This window comes from Anabrus simplex, chromosome 2 (genome assembly GCF_040414725.1).
Source record: "Anabrus simplex isolate iqAnaSimp1 chromosome 2, ASM4041472v1, whole genome shotgun sequence".
NCBI lineage: Eukaryota > Metazoa > Arthropoda > Insecta > Orthoptera > Tettigoniidae > Anabrus > Anabrus simplex.
In genome coordinates, this window is record NC_090266.1 from 1,075,129,041 (window position 1) to 1,075,141,098 (window position 12,058).

A 12,058-nucleotide genomic window follows, 5' to 3' on the forward strand; every position below is an offset into this window, starting at 1 on the left:
ATATACATATATATTGAACCCATGACCTTTGTGCCCTAAGAACATTATGCATAATGTAACAATTAAACTAAAAGTTGGATTCTTGATAGCATGGATTTGACACGTGACGAGGGGGTGATTACCTTCGGTCCCACGCTCTGGGGTACGTGACGTCAACCACACGTGTCGACGGCGGAAGAATCTCAAGTCATTTTTATGAACTATTTCAAAGCGCGTGTACATGGCGTGACCACGCCAAGTCAAAAAAATATAGTGCCTATCAAAGGAGGTCAATCATCTCACAAATCGAACCCGTAAAAATTTTAAATGTCAGTGAACACTACCGCCAGAAATGTAGCAAGCATGTAGTCACTTTCAAAACTCTTGAAATTGCAGTTTAGGTAAGTCAGAAAATTTATAGAAATTTTCTTGGCGGCAAAGGGAGAGATCCGAAGAGAGGGGGTAACTGCTATAAATATGAAGGGACGCCATGACGAAGTCTCTTTCTCCGGCATTTGTGAAACAAAGCGGACGAAAAATTGTTGAGCTGCTCTGCGAAATCAAACCAACGAAAGTAGACTGAGTTCAACTGCAGATTTTAGCCATTGCGGCTAAGTCTTGACTCCATGAGGAGATAGTTTTCTTGAGTGAAATAATTGTACCAGATAGGACGGTCAAAGTACTGAATAAATTCTAATGTGATTAAGTAATTCGTGTGCGTCAATAACTATAGTCCATCGTGTGCACTCAACAAACAAGTGAAGGGTATTTTCTTTTTTTTTATGCTTTATTCCAGGAAACCTGAAGAAAATTAATAATGAACTGTGAAGCCATGAATGTAAAAATGGCTAAATAAAATGCCAGGGTCACAGGTGAGCCCTATGACGAATACTGGCGTGACGACATGAGGTAGGTGACTTTCCATCTTACTACCTCTTATATCTTGTCTCGTGATTTCTTGTATTTGAATGGGGATATACGACGCAGTGGTCACCCCTACTAAGTTTTGTAAATGTGAGAGTACGACTAAAAGAGTCATTTGTTTTATTTTCCACTTGGATAAAAGTTTGAAGTCTTGCGAGTGCCGTATAATGTTGTAAAAAGATATTGCATAGGGTTCCGAAGTGATATCACGTCCAATGTAGATCGTCATCCGTGTGAGTGTACTGCCTATATTTTGTGATGTCAAATTAAGATGTTCATTCGACGTAAAATTCTTCTGTCTGCAATTTGACGTTAATAATAATAATCCATGGTCACTCATTTTCAATCGAGTGGAAGCGCGCTGTCGGGTGAGAACCTAGGGTGATGAATTTGGTCACGGAGAGAAGCGTTTTTTTTAATGCCCATTTTAAACTGTGTCTGACTGACAATAGAAGATCTAGTAGAATGTTTCAGTCATTTCTCGTAAAAATCAAGTTATTAAATACGATATCATTTATGCGAAGTTATTCATGATTAATGCATTGTGCGATATTAGACGTCGGTATTTCTAGTGAGGATTTTATTCCAGTTCTTTGTCGATGATAATTGTGGAGCTGGGAAACAGAGGTTAGTTTGTGAATCAGGTTGGACCTGTCATTGAAGCCGGGACACGGAAGCCCGAGGAATGTTTTATATGAGTTGAGATGAGATGTGCGAATCAGGTTAGAGTCCTGTCATTTGAAGCCGGGACATGATAGCCCGAGGAATATTTTATAATGTTGAGAATGGAAAGAAATTCATAGAAATCCATAGCGGTATCAATTGGCGACGCGTATAATTAATGTGGGCATCTTGAAGCATAATCTGTGCATTTTGTTGGTTAGAATATCGTATTTGTTTAATTATGTCGGCCGAGTTTAAAGGGAGCATTTCGAGAAGTCAGTCAACTGTGCATAAACCAGGTGTTTCCTGTAACTGCCAAGCGAGCTTGGGGGGATGAGAGGCCTCAGCTGACAGCGGGGATATAACGGGACCCGTGTGGAATTGAGATTGTAATTCTCGGCCAGGGGAAACGTTAAAATGCTGGATTTAGTTGAAATTCATAGCCGGTAATGATCTAAGTATTGTGAAATACTGTAATTGGGGACGTAATGAACATTTGAAATCACGAACTTTGAGTATAAGGAACAGAGTAACCCAATTTCAGGGTTGTCCAAAATATAGAGCGATGGTCGTGATGATCGGTTTGTCTGTGAGGGGTGTGCAAAATTCATTATGGTATGACGAGATATGACATCGTAATTATATGGCGAGTTGTTTGGTTTGTACGTAGATTATTAGGATATCCAAGTGTTAATAACGGTTAGGACTAGATTAGATTTTTAAGCGTGATATCACGAGACAGGATATATATAACTGGACATGAATTATGTAAAATTCTTTTCCAGCCAGATAAACATCGCAATATTGAACTCACATCACAGCTGCGTAGAAATTTGTGAAGAAACCAGAGTCCGCGGAGATAAAATTTGTTGTTCGTTAATATTTCGTTAAATCATTTAAATTTATTTAATTATTAAATTTAGTGAAACCGCATTTGAAATAACTTTAATCAAGCGAATAACTTGGAGATGCATTCTGGAAATTTTAGTTTGTTTTCTGGGGAATGTTAACATGTAAGGTAACGATTAAGGGGACATATCCGAAGGAAATGGATTTTACTGCCACAAAGTTTGTGAGCATTGCTATTGTTGTAATTATTGAACTTTGATTGATTGAGCAGTGAATGTGCTGGGGATAGTAAAGTGGAACTTTGGTCATAAACCGATGTAACTTAATTGTGTTTAGCCTTCAGCCTAGAAACTTGAATGGTCAGGGGGTCATCAACCTCAGTGACTTAGATTAGGGCCATATGCCATTGTAGCATCATTTCCTTGCGGTCATCATCCACAGTGACTTTAAAGTAACTTAGAAGATTAGATGTCGGTCCATGACATAGACGCAGGTCACATCGATTCAATTAAGGGTCCATGCCGTAGAACCACTGTGTGGCACACACCGATTGGACGGCCTTAATTATTCCCAGAGTCCAGAGTTCGTGTTACGAGGGCTGGACCATAACGAATCACTATGATGGTACATGTGGTCTCACATGGAAGCCGAATTTAAGGATTTCCAGACTTTCCTTTCTTAAATGATTAATAATTGAGATAATGGTTTCTAGTAAGAATGCCCATCAGGCAGTTACGTTAAAGTCTCACACCAGTGTTCTGACGTTTATGTAAAAATGATTGTGGTGTCCAGTGGACACAATTGACTTCTATGATACCATTGACATGCTTCAGAATTTTCCTGAATAAATAGGAATCTTTTAAACAGACCTTTCATTCCAGTAGATAGATTAGAATTAATGAACCCTACCTTTACCTCAGCAAGTGACGAAGAACCCGAAACGACCCAAGAGACAGATCTCATGAACTTTGCTGATAGGTAAGGAAGGTAGGTATCCCTCAATATGGACTTAAAGGGTTCAATATATATTGGTATAATAGTAATTTCGTGGAGCCTCCGTGGCTCAAACGGCAGCGCGTCGGCCTCTCATCGCTGGATACCGTGGTTCAAATCCCGGTCACTCCATGAGAGATTTGTGCTGGACAAACCGGAGGCGGGACAGGTTTTTCTCCGGGTACTCCGGTTTTCTCTGTCATCTTTCATTCCAGCAACACTCTCCGTTATCATTTCATAGCATTTATCAACAATCACGTTAAACAACAAGCTTAGTTTGCTTTGCTTCAAGCAAACTCAACAAATATGTGCCCACCTCTTTAGTGTAACGGTTACCGTTATTAGCCCTTGGCCTCAAAGACACGTGTTCGATTCCCGAACAGCCTGAGATTTAAAATTTGCAGGAGGGTTGGTATATAACTACATGTACATGCAATTCACCTTCATTTGGTGTGTGTCTGGAAAGAGCTACACCACCTCGAACGATACCCGGACGCGAGTTTACTGAATTTATTGCCAAATCGTTCAATCCAGTATCGATCGCTAAGGTGTATTAAGTAAAAATTCTTTTCAAACCATTTTTCGATTTTTATAAAATTTCCATGTAAGCCAATACTGGTCCATGTGCGATGTTGTTATTACGCACTTAATTTTTTAGTGAAGCCAGCTATTTTCCAGTACGTCATCTCCATGAAGACCAATTAAAATATTAATGAATTCAACAGACTCAGAACTCTTTTGCAGCGAAAAGAGCGAAACCATTGGTAACATTGGTTGTACGTATGTCTTGCATCTAAATGTAAGTATTGTAAATTGCCATGAAGATCGTATTGTTAGGTTCTATATTCAAATGAAATTAGGTTTCTGAGCTCTAACGTGGTAGTGGGAACTTTAATTAGGTGAATGGTAGTTATTCCCATCCATCCTAAACTAAATCAGTAATTAGCTATTATTATGGAAGTCGTACGAAAATGAGTCTTTGTACGAAATTCAAGGTAGTGTAAAGTTGCTCTAATTGTTGTTTTTGTAATCGTCAAACTCGTTGGCTGAATGGTCAGCGTACTGGCCTTCGGTTCAGAAGTTCCCGGGTTCGATTTCCGACCGGATCTGGGATCTTAGTCACTTCTGATTAATTCTTCTGTCTCGGGGACTGGGTGTTTGTATCCGTCCCAACACTCTCCTCTTCATATTCAGACAACATACCATGCTACCAACCCCCACAGAAACACGCAGTAGTGATTACATCCCTCCATATGGGGTTTGCGTCAGGATGACATCCGGTCGTAAAACATAGCCAAATCCACATGTGCAACGCAGTTCGCACACGCAAACCCATAGGTGTGGGAAAAGCGGTAGGAAAAGAAGAAGAAGAAGAAGAAGAAGAAGAAGAAGAAATTGTTTATTGTCGCACTAACACACTGAATGTTTCGGAGACAGAGGAATAGGAAAGTGCTAGGATTGGGAAGGTAGCAATCATGGTCTTAATGAAGGTACAGGCCCAGCATTTGCCTGGTGTGAAAATGGGAAAACACGGGAAACCATCTTCAGGGCTGCCGACGTTGGGTGTCGAACCCACTATCTCCTGTATGCAAACTCACAGCTTCGCGAACATAACCGCACGCCCAACTCGATCGGTTACTCAATTGTTGTCGGGGTACGGTATCATATTTGGGACTAGCGTCTAATTTTGTCAGCAGTCCCGGAAAAACGGAGTGCTAAAAATATCTTACGTTTATTGTTTTGTGTCTGTCATATTCTAAAAAGCTAATTATATGTGCACAAGGCTGGGATAAGTCATCTATAATAATAATAATAATAATAATAATAATAATAATAATCCCAAACCCCATGGCTCAAGAACCCCGAAGGCGATGGCCTACCAAGCGACCGCTGCTCAACCTGAAGGTCTGCAGATTACGAGGTGTCATGTGGTCGGCACGAAGAATCCTCTCGGCCGTTATTCTTGGCTTCTAGACCGGGGCCGCTGTCTTACCGTCAGATAGCTCCTCAAATCTAATCACGTAGGCTGAGTGGACCTCGAACCAGCCCTCAGGTACAGACAAAAATCCCTGACCTGGCCGGGAATAGAACCCGGGACCTCCGGGTAAGAGGCACGCACGCTACCCCTACACCGCGGGGCGGGCAATAAATAATAATAATAATAATAATAATAATAATAATGAAATCAAATGAAACGGCGTATGGTTTTTAGTGACGGAAGTGCCCAAGGACAAGTTCGGCTCACCAGGTGCAGGTCTTTTGATTTGACGCCCGTAGGCGACCCGCGCTTCGTGATGAGGATGAAATGATGATGAAGACGATACATACACCCAGTGCCAGTGCCAGTAGAATTAAACAATTATGGTTAAAATTCCCGACCTTGCCGGGAATCGAACCCGGGACTCCTGTGGTCAAAGGCCAGCACGCTAACCATTTAGCCATGGAGCCGGATATAATAATAATAATAATAATAATAATAATAATAATAATAATAATAATAATAATAATAATAATAATAACATGGCTCAGTGCCAGATCGCCGGCCTCTCACCAATGGGTTCCGTGGTTCAAATCCGGGTCATTCCATGTGCGATTTGTGCTGGGCAATGCAGAATCGGGACAAGCTTTTCTCCCGGTGCTCCTGTTTTCCCTGTCATACTTCATTCCAGCAACACTCTCCAATATCACTTCATTTCATCTATCATTTACTAAGCATTGCCCCAGAGGAGTGCGAGAGGCTTCGGCAGCCGGCACAATTCCTATCCTCGCCGCAACATGGCGGCTTCATTCATTCCATTCCTGACCCGGTCGAATCACTGGATATAGACTGTGGATCTTTTAATAATAATAATAATAATAATAATAATAATAATAATAATAATAATAATAATAATAATAATACTGTAATAATAATAATAATACTGTAATAATAATAATAATAATAATAATAATAATAATAATAATAATAATAATAATAATAATAATAGCCTCCGTGGCTCAGACGGCAGCGCGTCGGCCTCTCACCGCTGGATACCGTGGTTCAAATCCCGGTCACTCCATGTGAGATTTGTGCTGGACAAAGCGGAGGTGGGACAGGTTTTTCTCCGGGCACTCCGGTTTTCCCTGTCATCTTTCATTCCAGCAACACTCTCCATTATCATTTCATAGCATTTATCACTCATTACTAAAATCACCTTGGGAGTGGCGACCCGATTGTAATAACAGCCTATATATGTTTCATTCATTACATCCCTGAGCCGGTCAATGATTGGAAAACAGGTTGTAGGTTTTCATTTTCAATAATAATAATAATAATCTAACAACTGACATACAATTAGTTGATAAAATGTTTTAGTGGCATCGGGCCTGTACGTTAGTCGTGCAGATCTTAATTTAGGCATCAGTTAATACATTCATAGTGCTGTTGCGTGAATATTGAAAATCTGCCGATGTCATTTCGCATTCATTTCTTGAACATACGCTAATTTCATGTGAGTATCAGTTATTAATCGCAGTTTATTTAGGTGAGAAACCTTTAATTTGTTTTAGAGTAAGTTAATGGCAAGATTTGTAAATAATGTTCCAGTACATTCCCCATAAGATTGTTGTGGGACATTCCAAAACTCAAGATAGCCTTTACAAATGCCGAGATTTAAACCAGCGGTCTCCCGGCGACATAGTATCCTTGCCCTATGGTGGAATATACGGAACCTTCTGCAAACCCTGGACTGGGAACGTCATCTCGTAACTTGAAGTGACTATCATTCTAGCTTTTGCCCAAATTGACTCCTAAGAACTTAGGGAGAAATAAGTTCCAAAATGTCATGGATGCAGTTACTGAAATGTTGCTTCACGTGACATGCGAGTTAAGGGTGACGGTGGGAAGGCAGATTGATATCACTTTTCGATTTTGCGAGTGATGAAATACAACACCGATGTTTCCTAAGTTCTCTGTTCCACCACACCACGTTTTCACTCAACTGTGGCACGCCGAAGGAAACGAAAAGCAGTAGCTAGAAGAGATCCTTGTTTTGAAAAGCGATCTGTGGGAGACACGGATGAGTGTTATCCGGCTTGCCACAGGGGAAATGAGAAAATGGAAAGAGAATAACACACAGGCACACATGACGGCACCGTGAGTGCAGACAATGGACATTTGGGAGAATAAATAACTGATTACACATCGGAAAGAGAAGACTGGATTTTTCCTCAAGTTTTAACTCGTGATTGAATCTTATCCTCTTTCAATTAAAATCAATCCCGTGCTGTTGTCAATATTAAGAGTTTTATGACGTTTTTTATCAGTGATGGGATATTATATGAAGCTGGAAATAACTGAAGAGGTCAACTTAATATGCTAGCTAAGTTCTATCTATAAATTTGTCAGAACTAAACAAAACTTTTTTTCCACGTACGCTTTTGAGGACTGAGCAAGTAAGCTGAATGCCAATGAATGAAGTAATTAATTAATTAATATTTATTGAATAAATCATCAAGAATTTTTATTAATAGGATAATTTTAGTGAATGGCAGACGTTGTAATCTCTAAAAGAAGGAAGCATGGTTATTTCGAACCTGTTGTTCAATTAAAGACCAATCAGTTACCAATACGAAAGCAATCATTTCTTTCAAATTAACAAAACCTAACTGTGATATCACATGTTTTAGGATCAAATTAAACATAATCTTAGTTTTTATGTAATAAATAAAAGTTAGTGAGGTATACGATTTTATCACAATCATAAATACAACCCTCATATATCGTGAAGTAACAATGGAAATACATTTTCATGCATATACATGTTGTCTTTGTCTTCTCTCAAAATGTTTATGATTCATCGATACTTTATTATAGAAATTTTGCTTGTCATCCAGGAACGGAGTGATTGTGTTGTGATCTAATCCACTTATCCTTCCTTTCTTCATCTCATTTCTGATTAAGCCTTCGCCTTTTCTCCTCTTACTTTGTTGTTTTGGATCCATACCATATCGTGAACAGCAGATAGAGACACAAACTAATTATGACATTTGACCTAGTATTTAAGGGAAATAATTGGTAGATATTCCAAGGATGATATGAGCGAATGATAAGAGGGAGGCACATAACATCAAGAACAGAAATCCGGCACTTGACTGTCATATCAGAGTATTAGCTTAACATTTTAGGATACGTTTTGGATTAAAACTGAAATTTGATAATTTTAGTTGGTTTCTGAGTTGACGCCTTCAACTGACACTCCAGTTCCTTAAGAATTACGAAGGAATGCATCAAAATCGAGCTTCTGGTCACACTGTTCGATGTGAAAATGCTACTTACCAGTTCTCTTCCACCTGGATTTGTCTTCATTTTTCTGCACTACACCGCAGTACGCATCCTCTATTTCGTCCGTTCTCCAGGGCGACCTGCCTCTAACTGAGTATTACGTTCTCTCTGCTACTGTTCCTGACGTATCAGCCACTGACGTAGTTGATCTACTGTGCGTTCTATCATAAGATGCTTTACAAAAGGAAGGGGGATGTAAGAAAAACAAAATCATATAGAAAAATAGCGCTGGAATCAGCCGCCTTAAAATTACTCACGAGATTGTTGACACAAACATTGACCATGTTAATAGACTCGTTGCTCCCGGATGAACAGTTTGGTTTAAGAGCCGGGAGATCAACTCTGATGGCCGTAGAGAATCGCATACAAGACACTCGAAATGTGATTACCAAAAGAAGTGGTAAAAAAATATAGGCTACGTAATCTTCATTGATTACTCAAAATCACTTTGACAGGGTTTATAGGTCAGTGCTACTGAGGAAATTGAAGGAACTCGTTGGCTACACGTGGTTGATAAGACTAGCAGAAAGGTGAGTATCCGAAAATCATGTACGAAATACAAATCGACGATAACCTGGGTAGATCAAAATGGATCCCTTAAATCAACGGGGTACTACAAGGAGACCGCTCAGTTCACTATGTTTCATTGTCTTCATATACGATGTGACAAAAGAGATGAAGGAACACACCCAAAAAGCAAATGTAATATATATATGTGGACGGCATGGCACTAGCTTCGGATAGCAAAGATGAGCTACTTGCTGCAGTGGACTTAATTACTGCATGGGCTGAGGAAAATGTAATGGATCTGAATACCAACAAGACAGAGCTGGAAATCTTCAGAAAGGGCGGAAAGTTAGCAGACAGTGACTTCATCTCATGCAAAAGAGAAAGGGACAGAATTGTAGCGCCGTGAGATCCATCAACGGTATTAAACATTTCCGCAACTGCCATTAGAGACAGCTATGAGACTGTTCTGCCGATAGCCACATATGGTATAGAATTAATTTTTTTTTGCTAGGGGCTTTACGTCGCACCGACACAGATAGGTCTTATGGCGACGAAGGTATATAATTAATATGGGGTACTTCTCGAAAATGCAATCACAAGAACTCGAAAACCTGAAGGCAAGGATTCTGAAACGAGTTTTTGACGTGTCAAAATACACCCTATCTAGACTGGTCTATGCTCTTGAGAAAGAGACATTCCTGGTGGAAGATGTAAGAATCCAGACCCTCCTGCCAGCTAGAGTGAGTTATAAGGAGCTGCTACAGGACCTTCATACGAAGAAAGCTACAATACGTGACAATTTCTACACAACAGATGCTATGAGAAATCGAGGCTGGAGACGAGCAGGACATGACTTAAGTCATACGGTCACCAGGTTCGCCGTGCATGGATCTCACCATAAAGTGTGCAAAATGCTGTGAGCAAGTATGTGATACTGTAGATATCATGCTCTAAACTGCAATCGGCGAGAAAGCCCGAACATCTATATCAGTGAGACTCATTAATGCTTATATCTTTGTACGTTTATTATTATTAAACGATTTGCAAAGAAAGAGAACGAATCTGCAAAAGAAGCGATCTGATGACTTGAATAACACATTTACATTTGCGTAAAGGAGTTACTTTAAACCTTCCTCCTCTTAGTCCGAAGTCTTCGTGGTACTACAATATGCATAGGTATTGGTTATAAATATCTTAAAATAACTAAGACTGTCATAATTTTGGTGTCCAGCTACCAGATTCATTCTTTTGAAATACGGGACTTTCTTGAAGTCAAGTAAATTATCCATTCTATGCACACTTTAATTTTTATTCATCGCTTTAATCATACAACACAGAAATTCTCCCGTTAATTGTTTTTACAGTTGTTCTCAATCAACGAACAGTGTAGTTCGTAATGTTGTAGAGAACGAATATATTCCCAAAATGATAGAAATTCGCTACTAGATATTCACATTCCGGAACAACTTACAATAATTAATGTACATGCATGCTAATTGCCACACATCTCCAACGTTAGGTGCTGTTTGTACAGTTGTATGCGAAAAGCTACCGAGTTAACTCAAGAGTATCAGTCAACTTTGAAGTATAAATTTATGTATCGGACACAAATGTGAATTATGGGTTCTTCATAGGAAAAAGTATGGGATAAATATCGAAATTCAGACGGTAAGGAAGGAACAAGGAAGGGAGAACCAGTAGGCCCTGTATACCATGTCTTAGGCTGTAAATTTTGTTTCATTGGTGCATGTCGAGCGAGATGGAACTGAGATCCAACAGTACGAAGTGATCCAGGGCAGACATCAATCTTTGTGATTAAACTAACACATTTGTCTATCAACCCACCGCCATTCACATAACTCTTATCTTAAGGCATTTTTTGCTTAGCCTACATTGATAATCTTGCAGTTCGGTGACATTAAGAATGTCAGAAAACCCACAATTATACCAAAGCTTTAGAGGAGTGACTGGTGCTTGATTTCTCTCCTAGGATTACTTTCCGAAAATTTTCAAGGAAATTCCTTGTTAGGAAACGTAACAAATGATAACCGTTTCATGTTAACAATTCAGTGGAAATATAAGAAAATTACTTAGGAGGCAAAAGCTGAATATTAAGCACAGAATGAAATGCTTCGATCAATTAAGTGGATATTTCTAGATTTTTATATAACATCATTAAATAAATAAACCTATTCTAGAAATTTTATTCAGCTGTGTATAAGAATTATTATTATTAGCATAATGAAAATAATAAGTAGATTAAAGAGCTGTAAGCTAACGTCATCATGCAACCTATAGCTTAAACAATTCGGGAGATGGTGGGTTCGAATTCCACCGTCAGTAGCGCTGAATGCGGTTTTCAATGGTTTACCATTTTCACACCAGGAAAATGCTGGGACTGTACCTTAAGCTACCGTCAAAATTCTAGCCCTTTCCCATCCTTGGGTTTCTGAAAACATTCAATGTGTTAGCGCGATGTTAAATCACCAGTAAAAAAAGAAGTGCGGCCATTATCCAGTATTCGGGAGATAGTAGGTTCGAACCCCACTGTCGGCAACCCTGAAGATGATTTTCCGTGGTTTCCCCATTTTCACACCAGGCAAATGCTGGGACTGTACCTTAATTAAGGCCACGGCCGCTTCCTTCCCACTCCTAGCCCCTCCCTTTCCCATCGTCGCCATAAGACCTATCTGTGTCGGTGCGACGTAAAGCAACTAGCAGTAAAAACAGAGCTGGAACAAATATACAAGTTACTAGAACTAGAGGGGATGTATGGCCTAGTGGTTAAGGCTGCTCCCCAGTGGGAATGTACGAGTG